Source organism: Thamnophis elegans, chromosome Z (assembly GCF_009769535.1).
Source record: "Thamnophis elegans isolate rThaEle1 chromosome Z, rThaEle1.pri, whole genome shotgun sequence".
In the NCBI taxonomy this organism is placed as follows: domain Eukaryota; kingdom Metazoa; phylum Chordata; class Lepidosauria; order Squamata; family Colubridae; genus Thamnophis; species Thamnophis elegans.
In genome coordinates this window covers 43,001,217-43,021,622 of record NC_045558.1, presented here as the reverse complement: position 1 = coordinate 43,021,622, position 20,406 = coordinate 43,001,217, and the positions used below count along the sequence as shown (strand labels likewise).

Sequence of the window (20,406 nt, the reverse complement as noted above, 5' to 3'; positions counted from 1 at the left end):
AAGAGCCTGGCCCAAGGAGAAATACTTTGTTATAAGCAGTGAATGATATAACATGCTAGCAAACAGCTGCATGTTAGATTCATTCATTCAGAAGTAAACCCTCCCAGAAATGTATTGTATTATCAAATTAACTAACAGTAAGTTCCTCCTCTATTTGAAGCAGATACCTTGAACCTGGGAATATTTTTGTTGCTTTCAAGATCTCAATTGTTTCTCCAAATGAAGAAAGAAATATCACAATTAGGATTATGTCCCATGGATATGGGAAAATCTAGGTTATAATAGCCCAGTGGATTTATACATCCAACTTGGATTTACAAGATAAAAGCAACTTTTAAATTAAAGTGCTTTTTTCTGAACTGAGCTTATTATTCTGAAGACAGGAATGATTTTCCTAGAAAGTTGTCTCTTTATGCTTGGCTATTATCTTTGATTTTCCCCTTCCACTAATGAGCATTTATCTAAAAGAGCCTCTTAATCCTCTGATGTGTGCTTCTGGTCAGAGGTAACAGTTTGAATAAAACCACTAATCACTTATCACTGATCATTAATCACACTTTTCTCTGGAGCTTTGCGACCTGCACAGGGATAAAAAAGACCCAAAGAAGGAATTCAGTTCATACCTCCTCTCCTTACTCACCCAATATTAGCTGTTTTATATTCTTCATGAAAATTGAATCCTGGGCATAAAAGTAACAAATTCCAAAGAGAGCTTTCAAAATTAAGCAAGTTCCATTCTCTTTCCCACTTTCCCAATTTTAGCAAAGTCTGTTATAACTTGGCTAACCTTTCACTTTTAATAAATAATATTTGTTTACTATACTATACTATTACTATTAATATTACTAATACTAATACTACACTACACACTATACTTTATACTGCACTTTACACTATAATATACTATACTACTACTAAAGGCTATACTATTCATAAGCTCTACTACTTCTATATACCATTATACTACACTACACTGCAATGCACTGTACTATAGAGATTTGTATACCAGTATCTGTAATAAAATATACCAGATGTACAAAATTTTCATTAACATATTCAGTCAAGAAAATATATGAATCTGTATAGATTTTTTTTTCTCCTTGAGAGTTTATTTTTGAAAGAGGGAATTCCAGTGTAATCTCTAATTGTATCTCTCTCTCAAGTCCTTTATGAACGGTGTGTAGGATTCCACTTCAGTGCTATAATGATCCGTGATGAACCATTGTTAAAACCCCTAAAAAAGAAACGTTATTTTTCCAAGTAATGGAGATTATCATTTACAAGCTTTAGTTGGGAAAATTTAAAGAGACGCGCAAGTTACTCACTTATCACCCTCCTTAGAGCGCCGGGCGACCGGAGACATGCATCTCCTTTCGATCTTCCATCCTGTCCAAGACGGTCGCCCCGAGCGGCTGAGTTTCAAGAATGCTAGTGGCGAGTTTAGTTAGGCAGGTATAGAATCTTCTCTTTCCCAGAGCAAAACTTGAAGAGGGGGCGGGAGTGAGGGGAGAGAGAGATGTCTGCTGAGAATGCAAAGAATCTTGGAAAGAAGGGGTCACGCCGTTCATCTCAAGCTAGGTGGCAGGACTTCTGCATTTCTAGCCTATCCCTCCCAAAAACTGCCCCAATATCCGAACCTCTTAACACACTCTTACTGGCCTGCAGAATGACGTAATGGTCCAGGAGCCAACTCTGACTCCCAAAGATAATGTCAGACAGGGCGGGGGCGACATAAGGGAGGGGGGGGTGCAACATAGCGATGCAGCCACCTATCAACCAAATATATACATACCACGAATCCTTGGTGATATTACTTTAAAAAAAACAACAACAGGAGAGGACCATGTGAGGACTGGAGATGGAATGGCGTCGCTACGGAGTGGAGAAGCAATGGGCTTTTTCATTCTTTTTTTTTTTTAGTCCAACAACTCTTGTTGAAACTTCTTCCCTCCGAGTCTTCTTTGCTTGAACTAGCGAAACGACGTTTAAAAGTTTTCGCGCTGCCGAGAAGTACTAGAAAGGACGCAGCTAGAAAAGGCAGTCGCAAGACACAGGGACGGGGCGGGGGGGTTTCAGTGCTGTCATTCCACCCAAAAAGAAGAGTGTTACGAAGCAGGAGGAAAGAGAGGCGGGGGGAGTGTATGCCTGATTTGTATCTGTCTCGGCAGTTCTCTGACGATAGGACTCCGGTCACCCAGGTTGTTATTGTTAACCTGATGATACATTTACGGTCCCTGAGAAAAAGCGGGTAAGGCAGACAAAACTCGCTCAAGTCTCGGAAGTGAGACATTTCGAGCTGGTCGGAGGCTGATTTGGGCCATTCTGGAAACTCCTTTCCTAAGTGAAAGGGACCGTGAGATCAGATGCTTGTGGAGACAATGTGCCTGAAGAAGGTATACAGAGCTCGCATCCAGGGCTCAAGCAGTGGTCGATCGTAGTTACGCCACTGGAGATTCTGGATACGGCTTCTTTAAGTTCAGAAGTCCCCGGCAAATTTGAGGGAAGAGAAGAATTGTAACTCAGTGACAACGGAAGACACGCGCGAAGGGAGATATTCTCCGCTATCCTTCTGGTTAAGTTTTCAAACTTTTGCACACTAATTTCTGTGTTGGCAGTTACAGGAAAAGATACCGCCAAAGATTCTGTCTGTAATTGCTGTTTCAGCGTCTAAATATCTGAATGCCTACGCATCATTTTAAATATGCACGTCCTAAACATTTTACTCCCCGCTCCATTCCGATTAATAACAAATGATCAGGGCTACTACATCGGGCAGACGGACTGGACACAAATCTGCACCGTTCCGCATCTTCTCGGAGCGAGTCACTCACTTTCCAGCTAGTGTCATGCGCTGACGGGCCGGATCATCTGCCTGAGATAAGACCGCTTCATTCCCCAAGTGAAAGTAAATCACTATCAATCATTAATTTGTACACAGTCAAGCAAATATCGAACTCAGCCGCCAAACTAAACATATAGCAAGTACCGTTTACAACAATGTGACTATTTTGTCGGGATCGCACTTTCTCTCGCTTACTCGCCCGCTTCACTTCAGGGTTTTTTTTTCCTTTTTTCTTTTGCTCTCCTGTCTGTAGGTTGATTGCACACACGTTCTGGGTTAAAGGAAAACAAACATCCTCTGCAAGCCAGAACTTTTAAGAGACTCTACGGAAAAGCGAGTTTTCAAATGCAATATAAAGTTGATAGGAAAAACGAAGGAAACCCCCCCCCCCCGAAACATTTCAATATTTGTAAGGGACTTACCCAACAAGTGTAAGAAGGAAAGGGACCAGCAGTCTGAGTGAAGGAACCACGTTGGACTGAGAGAAGGTTACAATACGTTCTATTTAGAGAAGCATTACATCACCCTTCGTGACGTCACGTGGGATTCCTGAACTTCTAAATCATTGCGGTCCCCGCTCGAGAGAATCAAGAGAGAGGCGGAGACGGGAGGGGCGTGTTCCAGGCGGACCCCGCCCCCGCCCACTCCGTTCTAGCCAGCCACAATGCAGGGAGGCGGAGGAGTATTGACTGTAAAATCAGAGCGGCGTAAGCAAGACTTTCTGCACCGAGGATGACAGGACGCTGCTATTCGTTCTGTGAATCAGCCTGGGAAAAATCTACTTGCTGAGTTTGGGAGAAAGAAGCTGCTGGAGACTGAATCCCACCCCCACCGTCCTTAGTATTTGAGTCAGTCTTAGGATGGGAGGCCAGCGTCCCAATCTTAAAGGCAGCAAAAAAGCTCTTCCTTTTGTTATTTGACCGTGATCGGTTCAGGTTTTATTTCGGTCCAATAAAGTCTCCAGCTAAGGTCTAAAGCCTAAAAGAGGGATCTCTGTCCAGGTAGAAAGTGCATTTCTCAGGATGCTGCATATCACATAAAGATAAGCAGTGTTGTGTACATTATTTTCTTTTCAGAAATTAACCATTAAGTAATGTTAACTTCTGAGCTAATAATGGAGGTGAGGATAAAAATAATAATATAGAATAAAGTGATACATTTTTCAAAGTAATGTTAACTTCTGAACTAATAATGGAGGTGAGGATAAAAATAATAATATAGAATAAAGTGATACATTTTTCAAATGTTCTAGTACAGTGTATGGTCCTTTAGTCTGGGTATGGTTTTGGCCACTTAATTATGTTACTAACTTTCAAGGACTGCAAACAGTTTTGTTGATGTCTTAAACATGTTTTTTTTTAAGTAAACACAACTATGTAGTGTAGTAATTTAATTAGTTTATGCAACCTGCAGCCCTGAGATTAATAATATATGTAAAATTAAATCTGCAAATTTTAAGCAACTAAACATATAAATCTGCAACATTAGTGAAACAGAAGGTCTCAAAACAATACAAGCACACGCGCACACACACACACACACACACACACACACACGGTCACAAAATATAAGCATCAAATTAGGATTTTTTTTTTTTTTGGTGTTCTAATCTTTGTCTGTTTGAGAAAGACAATTTCATGGAAAGATTCTAGGGAGGGGTTATATCATGAATTTTCTTCAGCTGATTTTCCTTGGTGACACTTAATTGGAAGGACTAACATTGGTCAATACTTGGGAAGTCATTTTCCTGGAAGTTTATCCCACTAAATGCAGTGGGGTTCACTTCTGCCTAAAATTGAGAAGAACTAAAGTTCTTTAACAGAAGTCCAATGAAATAGTTAGGATTAATGTAATCTCACATTAATTTAGGTTTGTTTTTTAGAGCTGAACAAAATGCAATAGCTTTTTCTGACACCACCTTGTAGCCTACCCAAAATATTTTGAGGCTTGGAAAACTAAATTTCCTATTTCTCATATACAAACTACCAGAACAAATACTTCTGGTATTGGTTGACTGCATCTCAACCCCACATGCAGTGTCAGGACACTTTCCTCACTAGAAGTCAAGCCTAAACTTCTTTCCTGGCTTACAATGTTTATACATGAAGGCCTGAACACCAAGATTATCTCCCACCACATTTCATAGCCGTGCTGAATAGTCAAAACATTTTGGAAACAGTGTGTTGGACATATTCTGCTTCATGACATGAAAGATAAAGGTCACTACTTTAACTTTTGTTCCAGAACATGCTGTTGAGAATAAGTGCATCTTCTTAAGGCCTTGTCTCTTCTGACTGGTCATAGAATAGCAGTGTAACATGTACTGTAGTAATGTTTTTTTACTTCTTCTTGTGTACATCTATACCAGTGGTGTGAAATTCAAGGCCCCGGGCTGGATCTGGCCCACAGGGTGCTTAGATCTGGCCAGCAGTGCCATCCTGAAAACAGTGAAGGACTGGCCTGTGGTGCCTCGGCCAGTGAAAATGGACCTTGGGAGGGCTATGTATAGCCCTCCCAAGCTCCATTTTCACTGGCAGAGGGTTGCAGGAGGATGTCCAAGCAGAAAATGGACTCAGGAGGCGGTTTTTGCTAGCAGAGTGCTCAGGCCACAGGCACCCCCAACAGAAGTTATGTCAAGCTGGCCATGCCCACCCCAGGCACCAAGGTCAAACACAATCCTGATGCAGTCCTCAATGAATCGTGTTTGATCAAAATCAAGTCTATACTAACAATATTTTGTTCACAAGGAAAACTAACTATAGATGGTCCTCAACTTATAACAGTTCATTTAGTGACCATTCAAAATTACAACATCACTTTAAAAAGGCCATTTTTCACACTTAAGACCATTGCAGGATCCCTATGGTCACATGATTTACATTCAGATTCTTGACAACTGGTTCATATTTATGATGATTGCAATGTCCTGGGGTCATGTGTTCATCTTTTGCAAACTTATCACAAGCAAAGTCAATGAGGAAGCCATATTCACTTAAAAATGTGACAAGAAAAATTGTAAAATGGAGCAAAATTCACTTAACAAATTTCTTACTTAGCAACATAATTCTGGGCTCAACTGTAGTCATAAGTCAAGAACAACCTGTACTTCCTAAATGAGCATACCTATTTTTTTCCTTATAAGATTTTTTATGGCATACATGTTGCATGGTTTTAATGGTACTGAATTTCCCATGAACAGAGGCTGATAAATTTACATTCCTGTCAGAATTCAACACAGTATTTATACAGCAAAACAAACAAAACAAGCTGCAATGGCAATCCTAGACGTCATTATTGATCTGACAATCATTTTTAATTCAAGTCAAATAAAAGCATTTCATCGCAAAATTCTCTAATATCACATCTAGCCCATATGAAGTGTCAACAATGAATTCTGTATTTCTTCGAATGCTATTTATTTCACTAATCAAAAATGTATACTGTACAATCCTTAGCAATAAAGTACAACAGTTCATTAGATGCAGCTTTGAGAGAAAATCTTATAGGGAAACACTGTGCTAAGTTATGCTAAGGTATGCCTGTTGAAAATAAGGTAGGATACTTCCTACAAACTTAAAAGAAATATTTCCAAACTAAAGTGGAAGTAGAATATACTGTACTGAAAACTGAAAGATATCTTACAAAGTGTTCGTGCATATGATGAAATAGATAGTGATCCATAAAGATCCCTACATAATAAGCTTAGGACTCTGTATCGCCTCAGAAGGATATTTCACTCTGACAGAGCTTCAAAAATGCTCTCAGTGGACACACCTTAAATCATGAATATGTTTTCTTTATATTCCCTATTGCTGTTGCAAATTTACCTCCCACCTTTTCCTCATTGGTTTATTACTCAGGCCGTGGCAACCTACCCAAAGCACCCAAAGTGAATATATTATTTTCCCACCTATAATTGCATTTTACTCGAATTATTTTGCCCCCTGCCCTTATTTACCAATTACCTTTTATGGTACTGTTTCCTAGAGATTGTTTCTAGAGTACCGGTAACTATCATAACCAACAAATTCTGGTTAAGACTGGTTTTTAGCCTAGTAGGGGCCTCTGATCCTAACTCCTACATACAGCTCCCAAGCTTCAGTCTAGCTCATGAGATTAGAAATATACAATGTATTTTCTTCACAGGCTACCATGTCTTCTGTAGTTTCTGTAAAAACAATACGTTCTGTTTCTCACAATTGTTAAATGAAGTAGTCATTAAGTGAAGCTGTAACTGTGCTTATTATCTTACTTCTGCTTTAATTTGTTTTATATACCAATGAAGGTCAGAAATGTGAAGATTGGTCATAAGGTTACTTTTTCATCATCCAGGTAACTGTGAACAGTCACTAAATGAAACAGGACCTAAACAAGATACAATACAGTGTTAAAATGTTATTTATACAGTAAATGGAAAACATAATTCATCTCATCAACTGCTAGAAATTTAAATTTCTTCTCTGCTATGGGGCTTATTAAATTTTTTCTAGGTGATTAAAGTTCTATTTCCAATAGAAATTTTACATTGTTAATAATAGCCACAGCTTGCAATAATCAACCTTCCTTGTGCTATTAATTGCTTCAGGGTTTTCTGAATGTTCTATGTTATTATTATTTCTTATTTTTTTAGTTTGTTTTATACTTTATGTGTTTAATAACATTTTGTTAGATCTTAAATAAATAAAATGTTTATAAGAATGTTCCATCCCAGTCCATAATGAGAAGAAACATATTGTCACCGAAGTTGTACACTATTTTGTAGTAGTGCTAAAACTGCATATTTCACCTCATAGATTATGATTATATTATATCAACTAGGGTCAAAGCAAGACTGCATTGTATGCCTGCCCATATACTGGATTATTGCCCTTTCATTTTAATAGACTACAAAAGTACAATTTATTTGAAGTCAGAAATTCCAGGCCTAAAGTCACAGCAAAATTTCTGGGAAAGGCACAGCACCCTGTCAAGGGAACTAACAAGACTAATTTCCTATGAGAAATCAATATTGGCTTATAATATTTTGATTTTGAGATAACCAGTAGATACAGGACTTACCTAAGATATTTTTCTGCTGCAAACTAAGCCAAAGGCTTTGCTTGAAACAAAACTTTCTATTACAATGTTTTTTGTTTCATTGTGAATAGATAAAATTCCAATCTCAGGTGCTGTAGGCTATAAACTATAATATTAATACAAATTAATTAATCTATTAATATTAATTTATACATTAAGTGATGTTATAATACATATATTAATATTAATATTAATCTAAATACAATGCACTATAAATATACAATGTACAAGAGCCAGTCTGATGTAGTAATTAAGGCACCAGGTTAGAAATCAGGAAACTGTTAGTTCTAATCCTGCCTTAGGCATCAGAGCCAGCTGGGTGAGTTTGGACCAGTCACTTTCTCTCAGCCCAGTTCACTTCACAGGGTGATTGTAGGGAAAATAGGTACATGAAGAACTGTTAGGTATATTCAACCTACAATTCCAACAGAAGAATTGTTTGTATCTACATTACCTCTTCAATAAGCTACTGGAAGAGATTGGAGAAGTGAAGCAAAGTAAGGTAATGAGTATGTTTTTCTGGTCAAAGCAAAGGAGTCACATAATTTAGTAAAATGGCTTCAGGATTATGCTTCTTTTAAAGCATTATTGAAGCACAACATGTTCCCAAAAGCTTTGTATAGCCCCTTTTTCACACCACAACTTTGAGCAGCTGATTATACTCTACTGTCCAACATTGCTTTCCAAAAAATTCTTAGTTTTCTTCTCTCTTCTTCCTGCTACAATATTTCTCAATCTAAATGTTCTGCAGGTACTATATTTTAAATTAAAAAGATAGTCACCAACTTCTGCATATGTAAATGAATGCCAATGTATGCTAGGTCTTAGGACTAAAATAATTATCTTGTAAATGTATTTGTACCTATCTGGCCTTTCCTGGCAATTTGCCTTTTACCTTTAAAATCAGATTTCTGGCACTCATATTTATATATATTCTAATCAGAATGAAATGCATGTATGCTATTTGGAGGAACAGAAAAAATGATATTTGTGAAACAGGTGTTCATGTTGAATAGGTTCAACTATTATACCAGTGATGGGCAACCTTTTTGGCGTGGTGTGTCAAAAATCGGCAAAAAATCGAGCATAACTCGCGTTGTGTGTCACTTCGACAAAAACATAATTTTGCACAATTTATAGTTTAAACTACAAAAATGTATAATTGCAATATATAATTGTATTTAATAAACCAAAAACAAATTATTTAACATACCTGCTTAGTAACTTCTTTGTTCATCAGTCGATTTCGTATGTTGCCCTTGATATTATTGAACTTGTTTGGGGTGCCGTGAACCAGGGCTGTGGAGTCGGCTGCTTCCAACTCCACGTCCTCATCAACATGCCGCTCCAGCTATGAATATTCCTAGTGACGCGAGGGCGAAGAATATGAATATTCATAGCGGGGGCGGGCCGGAGCGGCATGTTGATGAGGACGTGGAGCTGGAAGCAGCAGACTCCACAGCCCTGCCGTGAACTGAGATAAGTGTGGTGCGGTCGTAACCGACAGTCCCAGGAGTAGACTCTCTGTGCCGGCCTGACTGGAGAGAGGCGCGCACTGTTCCCGCGCTCCTCTCCTGTGGGTCCTCCCTCGCCGCGCTGATGACGTGTGTGCGCACGGCACGCACGCCTTACCAGCAGCCCCTGCGCTCAGAAAGGGGCGGCGGCGATACAGTAAGTGAGTGTGGGCGGGGGAGATCACACGTCCCCCCCCGTTCCTCCAGCACAGATTCTTTCATCCTCGGTGGCCGTGCAGGAGCCGAGGATGAATCGCATGAAATCCTGTGCGTGTCACCCCAAATGGCTACGCGTGTCAGCACTGACACGCGTGTCATAGGTTCGCCATCACTGTATTATACACTTATATATAAGAGGCTAATAATTTCTGAAAAGAGCTTATGTGTGCCTGACTCTAAATGTCTATGATTTCATTTAGTTTTCTTTCTATTATGTTTAGCACTCTATATTTAAGACTCATCTTAAAAACCAATAAAAAGAATAGAGTTTAAATAAAATACAATTACTAAAATTGTAAAGTTCCAATAAATAGTAAAGTTTACTGAAAAATGGTAAAGCAGTTGATCACTCTCTACGTACAGAGATGGCCTTCAAATAGAAAAGAACAAGTCAGGTGAAAATTTTGAAGGGGCATGATATCCATCTTAGCACCAGCCCTATGGAACAGCAAACTCGGAAATTCAGGTGCCCTCGACCTGCTGATGTTTCAAAATACACTGGGGACTTCAGTCTTGTCCTGGGAATTAGGCCAGGTTATTGGGTAAGTCTGGGTGCTGATTGCATATATTTTTTGAGTTTGCCTAAGCACTTTGTGGTGCTGTTTTTTATTATTACTAGTTTTGGAATTGTTCATATTTATTATGATTATATTTAATTTTTTGTTAGCTACCAAGAGTTCTGTGCCAAATTTAAATTTTAATACATGAATTTTAATAAATTTAAATAGTAATTGTGAACATATCTAGAGGTGACATAACCTCCAAACTCATAATCTCTGCTGTTAGTTAAGCCAATTATCAACTTTTTCCCTTTACACTATACAAAATTTTGTACCTAAGGTTATAACGCTCTGAGCTGATTGCCAAGTCATACAATGATGCAAGTACGGTATCAGGGGCACCAGGATATCTCACATAATACAAGGGGGCAGGTTTTCATAGCCATCCTTCTCACAGATGGTTTTGGTGTGATAATCCAAAAAAGATATGAAAATCATATTAAAAATAAGAGTATGCTCTGATTATCTTATATGCAAATCCTCTATGATTTATCATTAGTAAAGATATAGTTATGAGGAAGGGAAAGGTTTAGCAAGATTCTGACTGTGCTTCCTTTCTAGCGCTTATTTATTATGATACAATCCTTGGAGGCCTAGTAGATTGAAACAATGTCTAATTATATTAGTAAAAAACCAAGCAAGTAATGTTAGTTTGTGCCAAGATTATAACATTGTGATCATGTCCCACCCAATCTATATTCTAAATAAACTGCATAGATGACATGAGTGGCACACAAATTTAAATAAATAAATAATACTCTATTCATAGGCATATTGGATTTAGATCACTCTTAACAAGTTGGCAACAGAATAGAATTTAGCACAACCAGTAGCAAAGTTCCTCTCTATCATTAATTCATAATTAGGGCAGCCCATGTATGGCTGTTAAGAATCAATTACCAGCTTGTTGGAATATAATTAAAATAATTCAAAGATGGTAGTAAAATTTATATTATTTCTGTGTGCCACCTATTTAATCATCACTGCAATCATTATAATCTCCAAACCTAGGCTATCAGATCAAAATGCATATAAGTACTGAACTATTAGCATCTAAGTGATCATCTGGATTTTTGTAGCCAGGTCAATAGCCATACCAAAGCCAATGATTTGCAGTTATAATAAGAAAGCAAACAATTGAAAATTATAGCGTCTGGGTTTAGGATCTGTAGTGCAAACATCTACTTAATTATTTCAATCAAGAGAAAAATAAGGTTTTCAGATTCTGGAACCTAAATGACTTCCAATTCCACTTGCTGAGAGGATGGTGCCCCAAGTGTTCTTAGAAGATTCATCAGTTTGGCAAGGCTCCCAGCTTTGAAAGGAAGGGTGTTTATGGAGTGCTGTTGGTTGAGGAAGTGTATTTGACCAGATGCATAAGATTTTCTTTCTATTAGCTTCTTCTTATTTTTCTTATTTTTAATGTAATCCGCCCAGAGTTGTTCTGGAGTCGGGCTAAATTTGATGACTAAGAATAAATAAGTTAATATGATCACAGAGATAATATGTACACATAAATCGTGAGATACTGCGTTCAGGCTGTCAGTTAATCCTTCTTGTTATGTTGAATGTGTTAAGGGAAGAATATATCAGTTTACTAATACTAGTAATAAGAAGTTGAAATACTTGATGTTCACCAAGTATATGAGAAAAGATTTACTTTGATATTAGTTGTTTGCACCAATAGTACAAAGTATTTTTGAAAAATTAGTATACCTGTGCTTTAGATAATGTGTAAGTTTATCAATATATCCTGTCGAATAAGGAAAGTTTATTCACATAGTTTACTCATGCTGCAGAGGTAGGAATAGTATACTTGAATATTCCATACATGTTAGAATGCATAAAGAAGAAGAGGTCAATATCTCCAAAGCCTAGATATTCTAGCAACTGATGTTTTCTGATGTTCTAGCAACTTATTTCTTTTTAAAAATATGAATGAGATTGCTATAATCATTGTATAAACCACATTGCATTTATAGTTGGATTCTTGTATTTAAAATCATAAATCCGAAGACTCAAAATGATTTTGAAGCAAAGTAAATGCTATCTTTCAGTGAATCTTATTATGTATCTCCTCTCTATCACACTTCCAAGATTGCTTCATTTTAATGTTCTGGATATATGTATATGTATATGTATATGTATATGTATATGTATATGTATATGTATATGTATATGTATATGTATATGTATATGTATATGTATATGTATATATGTAAAAGTTTAATGGGATATATATGTGTGTGTGTGTGTGTGTGTGTGTGTATTCCTTTGTACTTAGATCAGAAAAAAAAGTATTAAAAGTACTCAAGGATACATTGAATCACAAGTTTTTAAGATTGCAAAAGATGCTTATCCAAAATCTTAGGAAGTCAATGACAGTCAATGTACATCAAAAAGAGGAGGGAAGCTGCATCCTTTAAGATGTTATTGAATAATAGCTATGAACAGTTTGTGCCAGCATGGATAGTAATAAGCAATATAGAGAATTGTAATTTGACAATATCTGAAATATCACAGGTTTTCCATCACTTGAAGACAAACTATCCTGTCACCATTGGCTTATTTAGTTTAATATTAATATTAATATTAATAGAATAGAATAGTCACAAGCCTTTGTTCATTGTGACCTTTAGCTTTCCTCACTATCTTTACAGGCTCAGACTATTTACTGATATTCTGCCTTAGATATTTGCTCCTCTTTTTATACTTGTCCTTTTCATCTTTCAATTTGTTAGAAAGTTCTTTATGCAGCTATTCTGGTTTCTTTTGAGAGCTGTTATTTTTCTTCATTAGTATTTATAATCTCACATTTCAAAATTTCCCAAGGTTCTTGATTTGTTTTTCCCTTGAAGATTCTCATCCATGGAATCCTTCACAAGCTCTCTCTAAGTTTTTTGAAATTAGTTCTCTTAAAGTCCAAGACTCTAGTTTGACTTTGTTCTACTACTTGGGTTTGTGTAATGTTGAATTCCAATATTGCATGATCACTTGCCCCCAAGATTCCTGTAGCTTCCATACCTTCTATCATTTCATCTGTTAGTGAGAATTAAATCCAATATGGCTGATCCCCAGTGTTTCTGTTAGATCGGCGGAAGAATCAATCGGAGGCGTCTGAGGTAACCGTAAGTCAAACTGCTTTATTTACAGGCAAGAACGAATACAGATGGTAGACCGGCACCTCTCCTCCATCTGACAGCTTTTTATATGGAGCTGTCAGACGGATGAGCCAATAGCCGCGCGTATGACAGACCGGCAACTCAAGACGCGCCTGATTGATTAAGGCGCGCCTGGCTGCTGCCGAGCTGTCATTCGTAAGTCGGAGGACTTACTAGGCTATAACACTCCTTCCCCCCCCCCGCGATGCGCATGCGTCAGAGACGGCGCAGGCGTAGTCGCGTAAGTAGGTGGGAGGACGGCGGACACGCCCCGAATGCCTCAGTTGGTCTGGAGGTGTCGACTGGTGAGGATGTCCCTGTAAGAGCTCCTCCCTGCGGGGAGTGGAGCTCCAGGTGACATCACTGGAGCGGCCTAGTTGAGGAGGCGGAAACCAAAGATGAGGTAGGCCGGGCGAAGGGGGCGTGGCCAAGGATGGCAGTGAATTTGGAATGGGCCGGTAGGCAGCCTGGGACTGGGGAAGGCCTGGCCTAATAAGGCCTAACTGGTTGGGAACGGGCATTGTGGGCTCGGTTGGAGAGGTGGAGGAAAGGCCAAAAGGGGAAGGAATTGACCCTGAGGCCCTGGTAGGCTGGCCTGGATCTGCGAAGGCCATCGGATGTGTGGGTTGCGGCAAATGTTGTGGATCTGGGGCCAGTTGTGAGGTGTCGGAGGCCGGCCTCTGCGTGTCGGGTTGAGCTGGATCATCCGGGGGATGGCGGCGTCTTAATTGATCCAGGTGTCGCCGCAACTCGGTGCCATCGGATAGTTGGACCCTGTAGGCGACGGATCCTGTTACCTCGGTGATGGTGGCTGGCACCCACCGAGAGTCCCCAGAGTAATTCCGAGCCCATACTGTGTCCCCGGGGAGGAAGGAACGGGAGGGAGACCCCAGGTTGCCAGGCTGAATTCCTGAATAGTGTAGTCTATCCAGGGTGGTCTGCAGATGACGACTGATCAGCAGCTCCGCGGGCTTTGCCATGTTAGGGGGCAAGGTGTGGAGTGCTGTGGCATTAGGTAAGCGTCCACCCTTGCCTGCCAGTCGCCATGGTCCATGCGGCCCAAAGCCTCCTTGGCCGATCTGACCGCCCTTTCCACCTGGCCATTGCTGGCCGGATAGTAAATGGCAACCGGTGCATGGCGGATGCCTTGGGCGGCCAGGTATGATTGGAAAATGGCGGATGCAAATTGCGGGCCATTGTTGGACACCACTGTGTCCGGCAACCCTGTGTCCGGCAACCACTGTGTCCAGCAACCATCGCAGGGCCCGCACCGTGCTCTCAGCTGTGGTGGAGTGCATTAGAACAAGCTCCATCCAGCGGGAGTAGGCATCCACAGCCACCAAGAATACCTGGACATGGAAGGGGTCCCCGAAGTCCAGGTGAATGCGGGACCAGGGCCCGCGGGGCATCTCCCACTCCCAGGAGGGGGAGGAGGGGGAGATGGGCGGGACTCCTGGCAGGGAACGCAACAGGCGACCCAGGCCTCAATCTCGGCATCAAGGCAGGGCCACCACACATAGCTCCGGGCCAGCGCCTTCATGGGCGCGAGAACCTGGTTGCGGAGGACCGATGGGATGACCACGCGGTCGCCCCAGAGGAGGCAGCCAGAGTGGAGAGACAGCTCCAACTGATGGGATTTGAAGGGATCTGTAGGCCAACCCCTCAGGACCCATGCCATTGTTTGAGAAAGGACAGGGTCAGCTTGAGAGTGGGCGGCCATGTCAGAGGAGGTCACGGGGAGGTCCAGCTCTGCGATGGAGAGGACAGAAAGGCAAGGGACCAGCTGGGGGTCATCACAGGGAAGAGGGCAGTGGCTTAGGGCAGTGGCGTGCCCTAGATGGTAGCTTGCCCGGATGGTAGCATAGCGCGTAGGAGTACGCGGCTAAGAACTCCGTCCAGCGGGTCATCCTAGGGGATAGGATGGGAGGGGTCGGCCTATCACCGGCCAGAAGCCCAAGGAGAGGCTTGTGGTCGGTGTAGAGCATAAAGTGCCGACCGTAGAGATAGTCGTGGAACTTTTTAACCCCAGACACCGCAGCCAGAGCCTCCTTGTCAATCTGGCTGTAGTTCCTCCCTCAGCGGAGGAAAGTGTCCAGGAGTAAAAAGCTATGGGGGCTTCTGAGCCGTTGGGGAGGACATGGCTCAGAATCGCCCCCAAACCCACGGGGGAGGCGTCACACGCCAAAGTCAGCGGCAGCTTGTTACTATATTGGACTAAGACTGCCTCTGACGTCAGCAGGGATTTGACAGCTGCGAACGCATGCGCTTCGCGGCTGCCCCATTGCCAGGCCGCGGATCAGTCGAGCAACCGATGCAGCGGCTCGGCTAGTGTTGCCTTGTGCGGAATAAATGGTGCATAAAAATTTAAAAGGCCGAGGAATGCTTGGAGCTGCTTAGAGGACTTACTAGGCTATAACAGTTTCCTTCTCTACTTTTTGGGAAACAAAGTTGTCTACTAGATTTGTTAGGAATCTGTTGGATCTTCCACAGTGCAGAGTTTGTCTCCCAGTTAATGTCAGGGTAGTTAAAATCCTCCATTACTATTGTGATGTGCTTCCTACATACCTTAGTTAGCTGACTAGCAAAGTGTTCATCTACGTCTTTGGTTGGCCTATAGTATAGACCTATGGCAACGTCATTTTCCCCTTTAATGTTGACCCAAACACATTCAAGATAATTTTCATCATTGTTGTGCTCTATTTCTGTAGAGATGTAATTATTTCTTATATGTAATGCAATTCCATCTCCTCTTTTATTTGGTCTATTTCTTTTAAATAATTTAAATTCCTCTAGCTATATGTTCCCTTTGTGGGTTTCATCCCACCAAGTTTCTGTAATGGCAACAATATTGTATCTGCCCTCATTTACTTGAATTTCTAATTCACCCTGTTTATTCTTCATATTCTGTGCATTGGTGTATAGACATTTGAATCCATTTTGGTTGACCCTGTCTTTACTGTTGTGCCTGGCTGTCCCTACTTTCTTGCCACATGTTTGATTAGTGCACATGGCACTCACTATTAAATACTTGGTTTTGCTTGACAACAAGGTTGATAATCTTACCCGCACAAATATCTATGTTACATGCACTAATAACTCTATAATTTTAGATTGCTGTGGAAATGTTCTATATCAAATAATTCTCTATCCCCATTATTCAGTTTAAATATTTATCCAGAAAATCTTTCAATTTAATGCCGTTCCTTTCTTTGATGGACGCAAACCATCTCTTTTGTACAGTTTTTAGTTGGGCCAGCTGCAGACATCATGATTAATAAAACCAAAGCCTTCCCTTCTATACTACTCCTTTAGCCACACATTCAATTCTGCTATATGCTGGCCTTTCCCTTTTTGTTTTTTATATACTGGTAAAACTTATGAAAAGATAAGTCTACAACCTATACTACTAAGTTCACACACCAAGCTCTGGAAATCATTCTGCACATAAAGTACATCTTTTTGGGACAGATCAGTTGTGCCCAGATGTATAATAGCAGCAACATCACAGTCCTTATTGGCATTCTTGTCTACCTTAAGAATATGCCTCTTGTCTCTGCTGACAGTAGCATCTGGCAGACACCTGACCTCTTTCAAAACCTCCATAAACTTTCCAAAATTTATATAGCAATAGCAGTAGACTTATATACCGCTTCATAGGCCTTTCAGGCCTCTCTAAGCGGTTTACAGAGAGTCAGCATATTGCCCCCAACAATCAGGGTCCTCATTTTACCCACCTCGGAAGGATGGAAGGCTGAGTCAACCCTGAGCCGGTGAGATTTGAACCGCTGACCTGCTGATCTAGCAGTAGCCTGCAGTGCTGCATTTAACCACTGCGCCACCTTGGCTCTATATCCCTTACAATTGAATCACCAAATAGAAGGTGTCCTCAGCACTCCCTCTTAACCTCCTCCAGTCACAGCTAGCAGCTCCTCCCACCAGCCTCTGTGAAGTTAAAATGTAATGGAGGCAGGTTGACTCTACCTTTGTCCTCTGTACGCCCTCTCAATCTCCCCCACTCACAGCCAGCAGCTCCTACCAGCCTCTGGGAAGTTTAAAAAAGGACAGAGTGGAAGTGTGTTTCTTCTGACATATTTGTCATTAAGAATTTTAACAATTCTAACAAGAAAATCACCTTTATGTTATAAATGAGGAATCTGATATGAGGAGGAAAACAATTATGAACTTCTTTTAAATACTGTTTACTGGACCTGACTCTCCTATCTCATTTATGATCTAATTCATATCACAAATACTTTCCTTAAATCAGCATATGGGTAGTTGTCAGAAATGTCAGCCTGTGTGCTGAGATCAGCAACAACCAACCAACTTGCCATACATCTAGAAGTGTTTGTAACATCTATATATTGATTATATCAATATGCATATTAAAACTGTCATTGCAGATGAAAGTTATGCAAGCACTGTCCCAATTTCAAAAGGCAACTGGAATTTATTGCGGGGTGGGGGAAGTTCCTTGAAAACATTTCGCTTTTCACCCAAAAAGTTTCTTCAGTTCTGCCTGAATAGTTGGAGCCATTCTTTGAAAAACTCTTGGCTTCCTGGGGGCGTGGCCTGTTGCCGAGGAGGGCTCCACCGAGCTCCTCAGAGATCTGGTCTGTATATCTAAATAAGATCATAGATAGCACCCCTTTTTGGCTAAGAAAGGGGCAGGGAGGATAGCTCCGTAGACTAGGGTCTATTCGTAAGCCACAGCCTTTTTCTTTTTTTGGCTGTGGAAGAGATTAGATCCAGCCGAAGCGGAGCTTTTATCTCCGGCCAGTTCTTCTCAGCTGCCTTTTTTTTTTTTTTTTTTGGCAGCCCCAGACAGGCTAGCCCCCCCCAGGACAAAACAAAGTTTTTTTTTCAAGCTAGATTTGATACGGGAGGGTACCACCCCTGTGAGATTTATGCTTTTATTACTATCTTAAATACCAGCACCATTCGTCTTAAAGACTTCTTTGTTTAAATAGACTTCAAAATGGCGATTTCTCTCCGTGGATGATTACTGGATGTACTTAGCCGGGCTTATCTTTCTGCAGACCGCTCCTTAACAAAATAAACTCTTTTTCTTTGGAAATAGAGGGGAGCGAAGCGCTGCTTACTTGTTTATTTATTATGGCACCTAGATCAAAGAAGCGTCTTGCTACAAATGTGTCTAAAGAATTTAAAGAATCTTTTTTGGAAATACAGCCTTTGTCTCCTACGCCCTCTACTGGAGAAGTTTTAACACAGGAATATCTCTTTAAAATCTTTAATGCCTTTAAGCAAGAACTTAAGGAATTTGTATTGCAACTTTATGATGATCTAAAATCTAAAGTTAATCAAATGAAGGCGAATACGTTTGCAGCCGTGTCTGCCCTGTCAGATTACTCTGCTGAAATAGAGAACAAATTGGAAAGTCTGGAGAAGGCTAATTTTGATTTGACTACCAATATTCAAATTTTACAAGAAAAAATTAGAAATAACGAAGAACAGCTTATGATGCTAAATTTTGATAGGAAGGCATTTTCAATAAGAGTCAGAGGATTCCGTGAAAAGCAGCAAGAGAATTTGAAACAGACCTTTGCTGAAGCCTTCAGCCATGCGCTGGGAAGCCCGGGACTTAACTTTGATTGGCAGATTCGGAAAATCTATCGCCAGAACTCATTGATAGCGGAACAGCGACAGCTCCCGAGGGACATAATTATACATTTCTCTACAAAAGAATCTAGAAACGCGATTGTGCAAAAGTTTCATAATAACAGTCTCCGAGTTGATGACCAGGACGTGATTGTCTTCAAAGATATACCTTTTCAGATGTTGAAAGCAAGAAGGGACTACACTTTTTTAACTAAAGAGCTTAGGAGTCAACAGATTCGATACAGATGGGAGGCCCCTGCCGGCATCACGGTTACATTTGAGAATCAAAGATTTCGTCTTAACTCTGTTTCGGAGGCTCAAGATTTCTATTCTAGGATTCTGAAGGCGGGACTTCCTGACGCGCTTGGAAGAGAGGAGAGACAAGCAGAAGGAGAAAGCAAACGGCTGGCCATGCGGCTGCAAGATGGAGGGGGTAGCCCCTCCTCCCTCGGAGAAGCAGAAGAACGCAGATCGAGAATTTAGATACTTCAAAAGACTTCCTAAAGTTGAGGACTGAATGGGGGTTTGAGACCTCTCTCCGGTAGAAAAAGTGGACTAATTTTTATCAGAAGGGAAAGCTGGGTGAAACTACTTTGAGCTAGATTCTAAAGTAACGTTAGCATAAATTTGATAGTGGTTAAAAGAATGCGGAATGATTTATGTTGTTTAAACTTTGTTAGAGGGGACTATTTTAAAATAGAAGGTTAACTGACTCTTGCTGAAAGTATTATTTGAATATGATCCATGCTATTTAACTTTTATTTGAAGGGAAAGTTGGTTGTAATAGTTCTGAGTTACATCTCAAATAAACGCTAGTATAAATTTGATAGTGGTAAATATTAGACAAGCATGAGATGAGGGTAAAATGCATGTGGAATGAACTACGTTATTTGAGGTAAATATCAGACAAGCAAGGGAAGAGGGCAAAATTTATGTTGTTTAAAGCTTATTAGAACAGGAAGCCGCTTGGGATTATCTTAAGATAACTGTAAAAAGAATGCGGAATGATTTATGTTGTTTAAACTTTGTTAGAAGCGACTACCTTAAAATAGAAGGTTAACTGACTCTTGTTGAAAGTATTATTGGAATATGTGGAATGATTCATGCTACAAATCGCTCTGAGTTATATTTTAAACAAATGGTAGTATAAATTTGATAGTGGTAAATATCAGACAAGTGGGGGATGAGGGTAAAATACATGTGGAATGAACTAAGTTATTTAAATTCTATTAGAAGGGGAAGTTGGTTGGAATTATCTTAAGATAGAAATTGATTCCTGTGTAAAGTAATATCTGATCTACGCTGCTTAACTTTACTAAGAAGGGGAAATCTGGTTAGATTATTTTGAATTACTGTTTGAAAAAGGGGTAAAGAAAGATCACTTACGTTGTTTAAATTTTACTAGAAGGGAAAGT

General features: G+C 40.3%; 1 protein-coding gene across 5 annotated transcripts in view; it reads right to left on the bottom strand.

Annotated features, from left to right (window-relative positions):
- CREB5 (cAMP responsive element binding protein 5) overlaps window positions 1-3,421 on the bottom strand; it is a 270,328-nt gene extending 266,907 nt beyond the window's left edge. For all 5 annotated transcript variants that reach the window (XR_004256939.1, XM_032236840.1, XM_032236845.1 and 2 more), the window contains exon 1: window positions 3,265-3,421. The gene's annotated coding sequence lies outside the window, so the exon portion shown is untranslated. The remainder of the gene's footprint in view (window positions 1-3,264) is intronic.
- Between the last annotated feature and the right edge of the window lie 16,985 nt (window positions 3,422-20,406).